Source organism: Mastigoproctus giganteus, chromosome 1 (assembly GCF_048544385.1).
Source record: "Mastigoproctus giganteus isolate SK-2022 chromosome 1, ASM4854438v1, whole genome shotgun sequence".
Lineage (NCBI taxonomy): Eukaryota > Metazoa > Arthropoda > Arachnida > Uropygi > Thelyphonidae > Mastigoproctus > Mastigoproctus giganteus.
The window spans coordinates 175,739,522-175,745,521 of record NC_143575.1 but is presented as its reverse complement, the minus strand read 5'-3'; positions in this window follow the sequence as shown (position 1 = coordinate 175,745,521).

Here is a 6,000-nt window from a genome sequence, read left to right as displayed (position 1 = left end):
GAACTTCTAGCTATGAATTCACACCAGAAGGGCATCTATATTTCAATTCACTATGCCCTTACAATGTATAAACATATATGTCGGTCTGTTTGAAGGAGGAAACCCTCATTTTATAGGGATCAGTTATTTCCGGTGTAATGTTGAACACTCCACTTTTGTTTAAGGTTAGAAATTGAACCCGCATCTTCCCAAAATAGTGGGGATACCCAGTTTTGTTCAAGGATTGACACAGGCTGAATGTGATTTCTGACTGGGATCTGTGAGTGCCAACTCTCCTCCTTAGGGCATCTCAGGTATGAACAATGGATTTGAAGTCTAAAGAGCTGCTGAAGTCATCAAGACTGCTAAGTGCTGGCTAAAGACTAGCTTGAGTGTAATCTGAAGGGGGACAGCCTCAAGCAGGAATACGTTAGAACTAGTTCTTACGTATTTAATTCAACGATTTATACAACTTTGGTTAACAGATCAGAGAGAGACAGAGATTGTTTTATTTTATAAATTTCAAATATTTGGTTCTATTTTTATTAGCGTTTAAAAATGTATTCGCATTTTTCTGTTTGTTTGTTTCTTAGAGTTTGAACACGAGTTTAGATGTGGATGAGAACGAATGAATATTCTAAAATGCCCAGACCGTCAAATATCCAAGATCAGTGAATCTAATGGACTCGAAATAAAGAAGTGTAAATTGTCCAAAATTTCTTTTCTAAAATAAAAGAAATTTCGGATAATTTATTCCAATATTATTCCAAATATTCTAATTGGAATGACATGCCATATTGCAAATTATCTGAGCAGCCTGGAGACTTTTGTTTGTTTCCCACTTGAAAGAAAAGGCTTTTGTTTAATTACGACTTTTAAGAACGGGGTATTTTTTCTTGGCACAAAAAGCGCTCTAGTATTTAAAGTCACCCTCAAGGAGTTCTTTTATCTAATATACTATTGAAGAGAAATGTGTCCTTTTCAATTATTTTATCACGTGATATCTTAATTAAATATTTGTCGCTGTATAAACTGTTTTTTTTTTTTTTTTTTGTAAACCAAATAGTGTGCAGAACACCAGGAATTCTTTCAATAGTCGAATGAAAGTAAGCATGCTAAGTTCATGCTAAGAAGTCGAGTCTATACAGCGTAGATGATTTTATAAACATATTAAATAATGTACCCAATTACTTAATGTTGGGTATGAGAAGTTCGCATTCACAAGAACTATAGATGCGATATCTTTTGCGTTTTAGGTACCCTCCTATCGCTGCTATCCTTTTCAAACCCCTTCTCCAAATTTGTGGGCCCAGAGTGTCTGCAAACAGAGCTTTAATTTTCATGTGAAATCACAATAATTCAATTCAAATTCATTAGAAAAGTTTTGTTTCTGAGTAATTTCCAGCAATGGCCAAAAAATGGTGAAGAAATAAAATAAAAAGCGAACGAATAACAAAAGAAACATTTAATTTTCAGAACAGAAGGAATTGCTCATTTACGAATCGTACTGGAATCAAATTAAATGCAAAGGAGGAGGAATTTATGTAATCTAAAAGAAGGATGCTCTTTTCGGTATGGACGATGTTGAAAGAATCATTCATCGTCGACAGCTGAACGAGATGCAACTCACAGAGTGCTTTTATGTTAAAAGAAACGGCGAGAGATCTTGTTATTTAATAGAATCCTTGATTGCATTCTCCTCACCAGCGAAGGCAACAAACGGGTTCAAGTGAGCAACAGAAACAGAGCAATTGTAATCTGCCCAGTAAAAACTCCACGTATTTAACTGTGAAACGGAAAACTAAGATGCTAATGAGTTACAATGCAAATAAAAACGATTCGATTTTAGTTTAATGTCAGGGTTCCTATGGAAGCGCATATTTGATGTGAGCACAAAGGAATGAAAGTTTCAGATGCAGATGTCGGAAATTTCTCGAAAATTATTTCTGGATTTATTTAGAATTGTTTAGAATTTCTTGAAATGATTTAGACTGAATTCCATTGCCGGAAATCGATCTGAATTGCATGTTAGGCGTCAGAATCTCATGCTTTAATAGCAAATGCAAACTTTCACACTAAACAACTCGTTTCACATACAGGATGATTGCGGGTTTCCTATGCATGCCATTAGTCATTTCTTAATGAGATTTTCGTGTGTTGATGGCGTAAGAGGCAGGTGCCATCATCTGGTAATGAGAGATGTATGCGAATGTCGATGACGAATGTTACATCGAATAAAAGATGCATGGCTGCTATTGTAATAAGTGGAGATGCAATAGGTTTATCCATCCAAAGCACTTCACATTGGTTTATCCATCCAAAGCACTTCACGCATACGAAATAATTATTTAAGTAAATGTTGCCAGTGGTGATCACAGTACAATACAAGAGATGAATTGTACATAACAACACACAAGCTTCCTTATAAGAATACGGGGGGTAATTACTTTGAGATCTAATGGATATGAACCTATTTGGAGACAGATAAAAAGCGCGCAGCCTCCATACAGGAAAAGTACTATTTTCACTCTTATGAGATATATGTATTACAGATTATTGCAGACACTCAATGTTTTTCCAACATTTTCATCTGTTTCTGAACGAAAATTAGGCTGTTATCTCGATTGTTATTGTTGTAGGCAACTTGAGCCATATTTCCAGATAGAATAGGTCTGTAAATTGGGTGTGTTCGGTGGTCGATTTTCAGTTCGTTGGAAGAAAAACCTGAGTTTCTGGGAGAAAAAGCCATGAGACCTTTGCCTGAGACCGACTAACTCAGCATTGTTATGAAAAAAGTCCCATAAAAATCCTCTTGTCATCTATGGGACTCGAACTCAAGCCTTTACTACCTCGTGTAGTGGGTGGGATGGCGATTCTACCAACTGTGCTACCCATGAGGGCTTTTTCTCCACCAAAATAGGCAAATTGACCAGAGAACACACGCATTTTATTGACCATAATACACATGGGCTATTAGTTCGGTGTTCAGTGTTTCTAATATGACAGTGCTGTTTTATTTATTTTTTTATGATATAAAATAATTTCTTTCAATAAAAATGTTCGGGCTCTTTAAGTTAATTATAATCAGTTTAATTTGTAATTAATATTATTGATTTATTTTTATATTTATTTTATTATAACTTATGAAATGTAGGTTTTATTCCTTAATTTTATAGTTAATAATCCCAATATAATGTACCCTACTCTTTTCGCTAAAGGATATTTTCGCCAAAAGGAACAACTATGGAACGATGCGAAGTTTTAGAGATCTTTTTAAGCTTTCGCTATCCTTTACTACAACTATGGAACATAAATGTGTTTCCTCTTCTGGAGCCGACAAGCTCTCGACCAGACATAGAAACCGAACATGACACGTCGCAACCGAAGAGGTTTAAAACCAACTCCTCAGCGACAGATTTTCCTGCATTTCTCATAATGCACTCTCTTACAGATCAGCCTCTGACTACACTGTCTCCGTTTCTTATCCAAAACACCTGGAAAGTCTGGTAGGATCTCCTAAGACAGTGAAGAGACTGCAATCAGAAGACCTACTAGTAGAAACAAACACAAACAGTCGGAAACATTCAGAGCATCTACTGAAAATTACAAATTTTGTTGGAATTCCAGTAAAAGTTTCTCCCCATGGAGCCCTAAACACATCTAAGGGAGTTATATCCAGCTGGGATCTATTGAATGTCTTAGAGGAGGAGATAAGTTAAGAGCTTCAGGAGCAAAATGTAATTGCAGTGAGAAGAATCATGATTAAAAAGGACAATACACTCACACCTACAAGGAATATTATACTCACTTTTAATACCCCAAACCTACTTTCGTCCATAAAAGCAGGTTATCTTCTTTGTAGCATTCGACCGTACATTCCTAATCCCTTGAGATGTTATAAGTGCCAAAAGTATGGCCACTCTCAAATGGCATGTAGAGGAAACCCAGTTTGTCCCAACTGTGGATCCTCCGATCACATTGAAAATGATTGTTCGGTAACAGAAATGAATTGCTCTAACTGTAAAGGCAACCATCCTGCTTATTCTAGGACATGCGACATGTAGAAAACTGAAAAGAAAATTGTGAAGTATAAGATTGAAAATAAAGTAAGCTTTCAAGAAGCGAGGAAATTAATTTCTCCCAGTATTACTAAAACGTACATATGACAGTGTTGCGCAAAAATACCAATCAGTGGCCACCCAAACTGATGTTACAGTCCCTTCAAATACCTCAATTTCTGACTGGGCTCGAACTGTTCTCTCCCAGCAACAGGCAAATATCCCCAAGCAGCTAAACCAGGCAAGCAATACTGCTCTTAAAGTACCAGCGAAATATTCGTCTCCTCCTCCTCAATGATTGCTGCTGCATCAAATAATCGAGGTTCAAACAAAAAAAAAAAAAAAAATTCACGATACATCCATCCATACAATTAACTCGTCCAGACAGGAAGACCCAGTCTTAGAAATATACGTGGAAGAAGATATGGACACCGGTTGGTGGGCCATTCTTTTCCAAAAATGACAAACCGAAGTGTGAACGCCATAAACCAGTCACATCAAAAAAACAGTCAGATACAGCTTCTTTTACTAAACACCAATAATGCCTTATATTCTATAATGGAATTGTAGAGGATTTCGTAGAAAGTTTAACGATATTCAAGACTTAATTTAACCACTACTCTCCGGTTGGTTTCTGTATACAGGAAACCTATTTAACTTCTCAAATTTCTACCAGCATAAAGAACTGTTCTATCTATCGACGTGATGGTAATATTTCAACTTCCGCCCCTGGGGGTGTGGCCATCTTGGTCAGCTCAAAGATCCCAACCAAGCAAATTGTTTTGAAAACTGAAATTGAAGTTGTTACTATACGTTTGATAACCCAGATTGAGTTAACATTAGTATCAATTTATCTCCCACCAAGTCATACCTTCTCTTATCAAGATCTTGAAAATCTACTAATACAGCTACCCTCCCCTGTCTGTCTCTTGGTGGATTTCAATGGCCACCACCCCTTATGGGGCTCTACTAAATTTGATAGGCATAGCCGACTGATTGAAACCTTTGTAGATAAGCAAAACCGTACGTATTAATACCGGTGCACCTACTTACATACAATTACCAACTGGACAAACTTCTGCAATCGATCTCTCGATATGCTCCCCTTTTCAGTTTCCAATCATGGAATGGTCTGTTGTGGACGATCCTATGGGCAGTGACCATTTTCTAATTATTTGTAATTTGCTCACTGCACAACCACCATTAGCCAAACCCTGAAAGAAATGAAAGTTCTCTCGAGCCAGCTGGGTCAAATTTCAGTCAGCTGTCGCTCTGGATGAGAAATTTATATGAACACAGTCGATAGATGAAGCCACAGATTATATCACTTAACACCTACTATCTGCACCTAAATGTCCAATTCCATTGTTGAATCCCCGGTCCCGACGGCACCTTAACTATTGGTGGAATGAAGAATGCACAAAAGCAAAGAAGTTAAAAAATAAACCATGGAATTTATTTCGTAGATCCCCAACCACAATTAATCTTATCAACTACAAGAAATTAAGGACACAAGCACGTCTCATTCAGAGGCAAGCCAAGAAGAATTCTTGGATTCGGTTTGCATCTACCATAAATAGAAACACTAACTCCAGGTTAATATGGAAGAAAATTAGGCAGATTTCCGGCCAATTTCCAACCAACCCTTCACAAATTCTTTCATGGAATGAGCAAGAACTCTCTGCTCCTGAGGACATAGCAAATGCCTTGGGCAAAACCTTTGCCCAAGTTTCAGAGGCATCAACGTATCCTCCGGATTTCCAGAAAATAAAGACCACGACTGAGCAACGTGCCATCAACTTTCGAACCTCAGTTTCCCTTCCGTATAACCAGCCTCTTCAATATTCTGAACTAACACCATTAAAACAACACGCAACAGTGCCGCTGGGCCAGATGGAATATCTTATATATCATGTAACAAAACCTTGGTTAAAAAATTTACAAATACTGCTAGTCTACTATA